This window comes from Erinaceus europaeus, chromosome X (genome assembly GCF_950295315.1).
Source record: "Erinaceus europaeus chromosome X, mEriEur2.1, whole genome shotgun sequence".
In the NCBI taxonomy this organism is placed as follows: domain Eukaryota; kingdom Metazoa; phylum Chordata; class Mammalia; order Eulipotyphla; family Erinaceidae; genus Erinaceus; species Erinaceus europaeus.
The window spans coordinates 2,504,578-2,515,841 of record NC_080185.1 but is presented as its reverse complement, the minus strand read 5'-3'; positions in this window follow the sequence as shown (position 1 = coordinate 2,515,841).

The window sequence follows — 11,264 nt, the reverse complement described above, 5'->3', positions numbered from 1 at the left end:
AGAACCAACAGCTTGCTGCTCTTTCACGATGGTAGTTGTGACGATGTCAAGGAAAGCTTTCCTGAGAAGCTACCGGGTGAGCAAAGATCTGAAGGCTGGGCAGACACAGCCACGGGAGACCTGGGGGCAAAGCCCCGCAGACAGCGCTGGCATCATCCACAGTGGAGCGGAAAAGGGCCTGGCCTGTTCAGAGAGCAGAAAGAGACCCAGCAGGCAGATCTCAGCAAGAGATAGAGGCACAGGGTGGTTGAAAAGGGAGCCGAGAGGAGGCAGGCAATACGGTGAGTAATTGGCGTTTCTTCTCAGTGGAACATGAAGTACTTTAGAATGGAGGGCAGCCATTTGGGGGAAGCGGCATGTAAAAGATCACTGTCTGAGATTAGCAAGCACATAAAACGAGGGGTGGAGAGTCCAGCCAGACGGCTAAACTGAAAACAGCAGATGATCATGGCTTGGACCAAAGCGCTGCTGGGAGGCTACTGAAGTGAAGAGACATGAAAGGCTTTGGAATGCGCTTTAGAGGCAAAGCCAGAAGATAAGGATCTGCTGGTGGGACGGGTGTGGGCATGAGAGAGGTGGAGGGCAAGGAACGACTTGTGGATTTTCTGTTTGAGTGGCCAGGAGAATAACTGATGATCCCCGTCACCACAATGCACTGAAGAGAGCTTTGATGGTATGGCCTCTCCCTCTCCCTCTCCCTCTCCCTCTCCCTCTCCCTCTCCCTCTCCCTCTCCTCTCTGTATGAATGAAGAATGAAGAAATGGCTCTGGCAGTGAACCTGAGCAGTACACAAGGGTCCAGCTCCACAAAGAAACAAAGAAAAGACGCAGCAAAGAGCAGAGCAGGAGCAGCCAGTCAACTAGGAAAGTAACCAGGTAAGCATCTTTTCCTGGAAGCCAAGAGCAAAGGGTTTCAAGAAGGGAGTGGTTATCTGCCCAGTGTTTTTGCAAGGTCACGAGCCAATGAAGAAGTTAAAGGATTGAGGAAATCAACAATGTGGAGGCCATGGGGATTCCTGGTCATGTTGCTTGGACCGGAGGCCTAGGGGTTCCCTCAGTGAATTGGGTTAGGCAGAGAACTGACCACGAGGAAGTGCAGATGGCTCTGCAAAATCAACTCAAGAAACTGCTGTGCAGGCAACACAGAAACAGACCTTCAGCCTCATTCTCCCGTCAATCTAGTCAGAGCTCCATACTGGCTGGGAGGTCCTCTCATGCGCCTGATGCCATGACAGTTCCGAAAGGAACAACTATGGTCAAAAGGGAGGACTGCACATTCCGGGAAAGCTGCACCTTCTTCAAAAAGAGCCAGCTAAGCCCTCCTCACCGCCCCCCGCCCTCCCCAGGAAGCCTGACTGTACCACATGGTGTGCTCAGTCCACACTCCCATTGCATGCACTGTCCATAGTGCCCATGTACACATTTCTACCTTTGCTCCTGCTGCCTTTCGGAGTCTTGGAAGCCACTTTCTTACAGCTCTGAGAACTTTGTGGCTGATCAACACTGGTACTGGTAGTAGCTGGAGGTCAAGAAAAATGCCGTTTTTAGAGAGCGGTTTTTACATCATGATCGTATACTTACAAGCGCAACCCACACAGATGTTTTGAGCTAAACCTGCTGAAATATTTCAGGCCCCAGTTTATACCCTGGGGCCGTGTCTCCCTTAGCTGCATTTGCTATGTGGCCTCAAGTACCTGAGACGCAGACACCTGCTCTACTGCTGCCTGAACAGATTTCCACTCATTCACTCCTTTGCTCCCTTTCACATAAGCCTCACTGATATTTCTGCATCGGCCTCATGCACAGTTAGCACTGAGAAGCTAAGCAGGTGCGTCTAAGAAGCGCTTCCACGTGGTCCGGAAGGAGGCACAGTGATAAGGCTTTGGACTCTCAAGCATGAGGTCCCAAGTTTAATCCCCAGCAGCACATGTGCCAGAGTGATGTCTGGTTATTTCTTTCTCCTCCTATCTTTCTCATAAATAAATAAAATATTTAAAAAAGAAAGAAGAAGAAGCACTTCCACATCCTCTAGTCGCTCCAGCCTCCCATCCATGGGGAGTGGCTGAGAGGCCTGGCGGCCCCGCTCACAGCTAACTTTCCACATGGTTCATGGGAAAGCTCTCTGGAGAGGACTCTCCGCTCAAACCTTCCTCCTCTTGGCCAGGGTCTGTGGCGGCCTGTGGTGCTTCAGCTCCGGCTTCTGTCACACAGTAGCTGGATCTCTGCAGCATGGTATTCAGTTCCTCAAATAAGCTGTGGCATTGGGCCTTTTCACTGACTACACCCCTAATTGACAAAAAAAGAAGAAATCGAATTATTAGTGGTGAGGGTAGGTCTGGAGGGTCAGAAGGACAAACAGTGGATGACGAGAGATAAAAGGAGGCAAACAGGGCATGGGCAGTGGCTCACCCAGTTACCTACTACCAAGTGCAAGGACTCGGGTGGGTTCTGACCCCCACTCCCCACCTGCAGGGGGTTCCTCTTGCTTCACGAGCAGTGAAGCAGGTCTATAGGTATCCATCTTTCTCTCTATCTCCCCATTCTCTGTCAATTTCTCTCTATCCTACGTAATAAAAATAAAAAGAAAAAATGGTAATCAGGAGCAATGTATTCATAGTGTAGGCACTGAGACCCTGGGGTAGCCTTGATGGCAAAATAAATAAATAAAAGAAGGAAAGAAACACAGAAAGAAAGAAACAGAGAGAGAGAGAGAGAGAGAGAGAGAGAGAGAGAGAGGCGCAGAGGGAGATAGGAATGTCAACACCTGGGCTAAACTCCAGTGCTTTCTTGTGCTTATCAAAACAAAGAAAGGGAGAGCAAGGCCATTGCCACCAGACGGGGAGACCTGGGTCCAGGCATGGCCAGGAGTGCCTGTCTCCTTGTCTCCATTGCAAGGCTCAGCGCAGTGTCTGGCACAGAGGGCAAGGGCTCACCGAAGATAATTTACATCTAAATCAATATGAATTTAATGTTGGAGTTGCCATCTACAGTATGTTCTTACGCACCTTTACAAAAATCCTTCTGAGTAGGAAAAACTCGGCTTACCTGGAGAGTGTGCCCTCTCTGCCATATACTTGGCCCAGGTTCCCACCCGGCCCCCAAACGCTGGAGGGAGCTTTGGCACTGTGGTCTCTTTCCCTATCTCCCTCATCTCTCTATCTGAAAAAGTAAGACAGGAGCATGAAACCCAGCAGTGACAAAACAACAACGACAACAACCAGTAATTACTATTGAGGCCACTGCTCCTCAGAGGGAAGACTGAGATGTTAACTGAGTTATTTCACCTTTCAAATCATAGACCATACTAGAACACATTGACAGAAACTTTTTTTAATTACTTTAGCCATGCACCCTGGGAAACTGATGTCGTCCATCTTCTCAAACGTAAATTTTGGCTCTGGGCAAGCCAAGGCCCCCAAACAGGCTGCGAACACACCAGAACACACGCACTGCCCATCCATCTGGTGTCAGCTCTGGGAAGCCACAGCAAGGTGCAGAGGATAGAGCTTGATGAGGGAGGCTGTCAGGTGCATAGGCAATGGGCTAAGAGTCATGAGACACTTGGAGCTGGGAGGTGTGAGAAACCCACTGGAGAGGGCACATTTTCCAGAGTGAGTCAGGCTTCCCTAAGGAAGCAGGATTTTGCTTGTTTTGAGATAGAAGGCGAGGAGGGCGAGAGGGATTTGAGGAAGTATCAGTCAGCTATGGATTCATACCTCTTCTCTTTCTCTCTTTCACCTTCATCCATTATTCAGTGATGTAACGAAGAATTCTGAAATCAAAGTGAAGCAATATTCTCCTAATAATGTAGTCTATGATGAATCACAGAAAAACAGTAAGTCAAATCAAACTTTTTAACTGCACACCAACTCTCCCTCAAGGAATGCCCGCTCCCTTTATCGAGAGGATTTCATCATGTGCCAATACCCCCTCATATGTTATGTAGATGTTGGAGATTTGCTTTACTGTGTGATCCCCAATGGATGTTTGTCACAAGAGCATTGCCAATGAAGAAATATATTTGAAAAACATTCTGTGAAGTCATGCAGTTTATCCCAAAAGTCAAATCATTGTAGCTTTATTTCCACGCCCTTAGATTCCTGTCACTCACAGTAGCTTCAAACCTCTTAACTAAAACAAAGACAGGTGTGCACTAAAAGCATCACGTCTAGCCAACATATATTCCACAGTGGAGAAACTCTGTATTTACTGTTACTGATATCACAGAAATCCTGGGTCCCAAAATTACCAAAGTCCTCTGCTTGGAAATTCTATGTTGAGACCTATCACCTCAGTCAGTCTCAAGGGAGAAGTCAATGACATTCAAATATAGGTATGTTAAACAACAAGAAACAGTTAAATTATAACAAACATCCTCCAAATGTTCTCACAAAAGTACGGGAAAGCCCAGGGCTCCACCACCAGAGAGACACTCACAACAAAAGCTGGTTACCACATAAGCCTGTGTTGCTGTGGGAACCGGGACCCAGCTGTGCAACACAGGAGCTGGGGGCATCAGTGCCCTCTTGGGTGAAGGTGACTCCAAGCAGGAACTGAACCTAAAACTCACCGCACTTCTCCGCATAAAGCCAGGGCCCCCAAAGACTACAGTTTCATCTAAAAAAACTCCTCAACTCATATGTGAGGACCTGGGTGGAATCCCCTGCACCATATAAGCCAGAGTGATGTTCTGGTTATCCCTTCCACTAAATAATAAACCAGTAAAATACCAGCAATTCTTCAGCAGCCAGAGAGTGGAAACCGCCTAAATGCCCATCAATAGATGACTGGCCAAAGAATTTATGGGGTATATATTCCATGGAATACTACTCTGCAATCAAAAAAGATTAAAACAGTGCCAAGGGATGTATACCCTTAAACGGTTATTGCAAAACAATAAAAGAAAAGAAAAGAAATGAGCTAAGCAGTCAACAAAGCAAATGGAAAAATAAGAGTAAGTAAAATAAAAGAGAACCGAGGGGATAGGACCAGAAGACAATACAATAAAAATAAAGCTAAAATAGATCAGATAGGAAAATCATTTATTTAAAGCCAATATTGTAGGGGCCAGGTGGTATAGCGTCTGGTAGAGGACACAGAGTACCATGTGCAACAATCTGGGTTCAAATCCCCAGTCCCCAACTTCAGGGGAGAAGCTTCATGCATGGCTGAGCAGTGCTTCAGGTGTTTATCCTTCTGTCTTTCTCTCCCTCTCTCTCATCTTCTATACAAAAGTCAGCCACTAAGAACTGCAGAGCGGCACCAGGAGGCACAAAGCCTCATGACATCCCAGGTGGTAAAAACAAAACAAAATAGAATAAACATTGTCGTGGTAATGGATGAAAAAATGAGAGAGGAAACACACATTAGAATGAAAGTGGGCAGCTACGAATAAGAAAAGGGTGAAATACCACTACAGTCAACTCCATGCCTTTCAAAAATGAGACAAAATGGAGTTCTTCTTCTTCTAGCATTTGCCACAAAATGGAGTACGTTCTTAAAATGCATCTTATTCATACTTGTTGAATTATGCAAAGAAAAACAGAATTAATCTTATGAATAAGTATGATAATTCAGCAATTAAAACTTTAGCCAAAGAATAATAGTCTAGCTGTGACTAAACAAAACAGCCCCAATGGCTTACAGATAGATAATTCCAAGCATTAAACACAGGTATCTCAGATTTCATGCAAATTATGCCAAAAACAGAGAAGTCACTCACCCAACACATTTTATGAGACAAGCACAGGTGTCAGGTGGTGGTGCACCTGGTTAAGCACACACATTACAGTGTGAAAGGACTCAGGTTCAAGCCTGTGGTCCTACCTGCTGGGGAAAGCTTCATGAGTGGTGAAACAGGGCTGCAGGTGTCTCTCTGTCGCTTTCCTTCTGTACCTCCTCTTCCCCCACTCAATTTCTCTGTCTCTATCCAATAATAAATAAATAAATAAATATGTAATTAATATATATTAAAAAGATAAACACAGTCTATATTCCAAACAGAAAGGACAAACAAAATTTATGTCTATTTCATTTATGATGCATATTTAAAAAAGTCCTTGGAACCTGACTGCAAAGGAGAACTTGTGGGAGGGGGAAGAAGGGTTAGATTGTTATGTGGGAAACAGAAATGTTACACATGTACAAACTACTATATTTTATATTTATATTTTCGAATGTCAATGATTAGTTCCCTCAATTGTAAAAAACCTTAATTAACAACATTCAAGATTTGGGCTAGTTTCAGAAATACTAAGATAATTTCACAGAAGAAGAAAATGTTAATGCAATATCATCAGGTACCTTCGCTGAGCTCAGCCTTGCGTAGAGCTCTAAACTGCCAGCCAGTGATCACAGCAGGAGACATTCACTGCACTCTGGGTGCTAGCTACTATTCCCTCCTCACTTTTCATACAAGGAGAGCTGGTCCGAGCTGTCTTGCTAGTGTCACCCAGAGGGTCAGCGGCAGTGCCTGAGGACTCCTTCAGGGACATTGTGCCTCTCTGTGAATTAGCACTTGTGCTCTTCCAGCATCCCAACCTTTCTGTAAATGTAGGGTGTCACGTCCTGTCTCCCCTGTTTGCACCTCCCTTTCATGCCCAATCATGGCCTTCCAGCCCCCATGAATAAGCACAGACATTTCACATTTATCCCAACTCCACTCCCCCAACCCATCGGCTCATGACTCCAACGTCCTGCACACCATATGCATGTCCCATAGCCTTTCTGCAGCAGGTCACGCCCTTCAAGCTCAACCCAACTCATGAGAACACTAACAAGCTTGTTCAAGTGCATCAGTGCCATTTGCTGAGCAAAACATGGAGTTTGGTTTCTCTCCAAGTAATCATCACCTTGAGAGCAGGGTGTGAGGCCTGGGATTGAAATATATGAGGCCCCCAGGGCTATGGCTGAATGGGACTGAGCAGGGTGGTACTCCAGACAGCACCCAGCCTGAGAGCAGCAACTCTGGGCTCTGCAGGAGCATTCCCTCAGCCCCCTGGGCCCCCTCGCCCAGGTTTCCGACAGTTGTGCCCCTGCTGTCCCTTCCCCCAAGAGCTCTCCAGGAGCCCCTCTGGGTACCCACTGCCATCAGCATGCAATGGATGATCCTGGCACCCAACCCAGGCCAGTACTCTTAGAGCCACTCAAAGATCAAGCACACACTACTGGGAAATTTACCCGGAAGGCTGCTGGCTTCCTGGTCCATGCCCTGGTGCCCTGTGATCACACACCTCGGGGCTCGCCAGCGATGCCGAGCAATCAGAGTGGGCTGCTCACCCGTCCACGCTGTGAACTCTCTCCACAGCCTTTTACTCTGCTCTGCTCTGCTCTGGCAGTTCTTTGCTCTCCTGTCAACATCTAGTCCCTAGGTTCCAACCCACAGATGAAAGCCCAAGTGCTGCTCTCACGGACAGCAAACACAGAGATGTCTTTTGGGGACTCAACTCCATCCGCAAAGGAAACCACATCAAAAAGAAGTGAGCAGGGTAACATCAGACAGGAATCTTTTTATAGCAACTCCCCCAGTTGACCTCCTGCTCTCCAAGTACCCTACTGCTTGCCCCCAGGTCTCCTCCTGTCACCTCTAGGTCCCCTCCCATCCCCCAGATCTCCTTCTGTTGCCCTCAAAGGCCCCCTTCTGCTGCCGCCAGGTCCTCTCCTGCACCCCAGGTCCCCTCCCACCACCAAGGTACCTTCCACCCCACAGTTCTCCTCCTGTCATCCCCAAGACCCCTGTGGCACCAGATCTCCTCCTGTTACCCCCAGATCTCCTTCTGCTCCCCCTCCAGATCACCTCCCACCCTGCTATCCCCAGTTACCTTCCCACAACTATGTCTCCTCTTGTCAACCCTAGGTCTCCTCTTGTCAACCCCAGGTCCCCTCCTGTCATGTCTAGTTATCCTGATGTTGCCCCTAGATCTCTTACTGTCACCCACAGGTCCCCTCCTGCCCCTCAAGTCTCCTTCTGTCGTCCCTGGGTCCCCTGTTGCCACCAGGTCCCCTATTGCACGTCAGGTCACTACCATCACTCAGGTCTCCTGTTGCCCCCTGCACCCGTCCTGTCCCCTAGGTTTCTCCAGTTGTCCCCCACTTCCTCTCCTACAACCAAGTTCACTTCCTGTAGCTCCCAAGATCTCCTACCTGTCAACCCTCCTGTCATCTCCAAGTCCCCTCTTGCCCCCAGATCCCCTTCACCCCCAGGTTGCTTCCTGTCTCTCCCAGGTCCCCTATCATCTTCCCTGGTCCCTTCTTGCATCCCAGGTCTCCTCCTGTCTCCCCTAGGTCCCCTCCTGCTCCCTGGGTCTCCTATGTCGCTATGGGGTCATCAACTGACCCTCCTTAGATCCACTCTTTCCCCAGATATCCTCATGTTGCCCCCAGGACGCCTTCTATCACCCCCTCATGGCCCACCCTGCCCCCTAGGTCTCCCCCTATTGCCTCAAGGTCTCCTTTTGTCACTGCCCAAGTCTCCTCCTGCCTCTCAGGTCCCTTCCTACCCACCCCAAGTCCTCTCCATTCCCCCAAGTCCCTTTCAGTCCCCCCAGGTCCTCTCTGCCCCTCAGGTACCACCCACCCCCTTTCAGTACCCCCAGGTGCCCTCCTATCACCCTCAGGTCCCCTGCTGCTCCCCAAATCCCCACAAGTCCCCTCCTATGGACCCCAGATCCCCTCTGTCCCCCCAGGGTCCCTACAGTCCCCCAGGTCCCCTCTGTCCCCCATAGATTCCACGCACCCCCCACCACCCCTCTCACTCCCAAGTCCCTTCTTATCGACCCCAGATCCCCTCCAGTCCTCCCAAGTCCCCTCCAGTCCCCCCAGATCCCCCATTCCTCCCATGTATCACCCACCCCCCTTTCAGCCCACCCAGGTCCCCTCCCACTCCCAGGACCCCTCCTATAGCCCTCAGGACCCCTCCCGTCCCCCAAGTCCCCTCCTATAGACCCAAGGACCCCTCCATTCCCCCAAGTTCCCTCCAGTCCACCCAGGTCCCCCCCCAGGTTCCACCCTCCACCCACTACCCCTCCTGCCCCCTAAGTCCCCTCTTATGGACCACAGGTCCCCTCTGACCGACCCCAAGTCTCAACCCCTACCTGAACCCCCCCCCGTCCCCCTCCCGCCCTAGCGTCCTCCCCAGAGGCGGCCCTGTGTCCAGGCCCTTGTTACACTGCCTGCACCGCATGCATTTGGCCTGAGCAGCCCCGCCCCGCCCCGCTTCGCCTCGCCCCGCCCCACCCGCCTCCTATGGATCCTGCTTCCAAGCTTTCTGGAAACTTCTAGGAATGAAAGGGCGCCCCATCCCTTCCTTGCTGCACCATGGCCGTGGCGCCCCCACGTGTCCACACCCCAGGTGCCCCAAACCATCTCCACTTCCATATCCCCAGGCTCCCCACTACCAAAAGTCCCCAAATGTCCCCACCCCCACCCCAACCAGTACGACCCACCCCTTCAGGCGTCTCAGTCCTCAGGCCTCACCAAGTGGTCCCACCCCTATGGGGTTCCCCCACCCCATGCGGCCCCCTAAAGTCCCCTTCATCCCCCCAACTGTCCCCGCCTCACCAGACATCGCGCCTCTGTCCATGGGTCTGTCCTTCTGTCCCTCCCGCCCACAGGCCCAGCTTGGGAGCAGCTCCCTCCCGGGGGTCCCCTTCTGCTGGGGGTTCATCAGGGAGCGCCGTCCAGGGCCCAGTATCCACAGAGACAAGTCCGTGGGAACAGCGTCTGGGGGAGACCATCTGTCACCCCACCCACCCGGCCACCCGCCTACGCAGGGGAGGGGATCCCAGCCTACTAGGCCAAGGCCTTTACCTCAGGGGTTATGGGGCCAGCGGGTGCACGCAGTGGCTCTTTAGGGACAGACTTCAGCGGCAGCGTCTAGGAACTGACTGATGGAAGGACAGACAGACTGCTTGACGGACAGACGCCCCACAGGCAGCTGGGCCTGCGCTGGGCAGGGAGCCCCAGCTGCTTCTCGGCAACTGGCAGCCGCTAAATGGACAACAGCTCTGAGGGACCTCGCTCTCCAGATCTCCCTGGAACTCCCAGCAGGCACCGCGGGGGCACTTCCGGTGGGGTCTCTGCTCTCTCGGGGGGATGGAAACCACTTCCGGTCGGGGAGCAAGGGGTACTGGGCACTTTCTTCCGGGGAGCTCAGGGCAGGCAGAGGCGCGAAGTTCCACTTCAGTTTGAGACCCACTGGGATCCCAGGGCTCAGCCGGCAGTGGGAGTGGCCCCAGGAGAGGGGGGCTTCAGAATGCTGGGGGTCCTCCAGCAGAGGCCTGGAGCACAGACCCCACCCCATGGGGACATAGTTGATGTCAGTCTCTGGATTTCACGTTGACAGTGTCATTCCTCTGCCCCAGGGCTCACCATGTGATACGGGCGTCACCTTGTGACCTGGGGTACACCTCTCATCCCTGTTTCCTGAGGTTTCACCATGTGATCTGGGGTCCACCTCGTCCTCCCCATTTCCTGAGGCTTCACCATGTGACCTGGGGGGGTCCACCTCTCATCCCCGTTTCCTGGGGCTTCACCATGTGACCTGGGGTCCACCTCATCCTCCCCGTTACCTAAGGCTCATCACCCCATGACAGGGGCATCACCATGTGACCTGGGGTCCACCTCGTCCTCCCGGTTTCCTGGCACTCACCACACCATAACACAGGAGTCACCATGTGACCAGGGGTCCACCTCGTCATCCTCGTTTCCTGGGGCTTCACCATGTGACCTGGGGTCCACCTCATCATCCACATTTCCTGGGGGTCACAACCATATTGTCACCATGACACAGGCTTCACCATGTGATGTGGGGTACACTTTGTGATCCCCATTTCCTGGGGATCAAAACCCAATGACACAGGCTTCACCATGTGACCTGGGGGCCAATTTTTCATCCCCTTTCCAGGGGTTCACCATGTGACACGGGCTTCATCACATGACCTGGGGTTCACCTCTCATCCACATTTCCTGAGGTTCACCATCCCTTGACACCAGCTTCACCATGTGACCTGGGGTCCTCCTCCTCATCATCTTATTTTCCTGGGGCAAGTTGTTTGAAAATCACAACACCATTACTTGAATCGTTAACCACTTTCCATTTCTAATTTTTATTATCTTTATTTATTGGATAAAGACAGCCAGAAATCAAGAGGGTGATAGAGAGGGAGAGAGACAGAGTGACACCTGTAGCACTACTTCACCAAATCGCAAAGCTTTCCTCCTGCAGGTGAGGACAGGGGGCTGAAACTTGAGTCCTTGTACATTGTA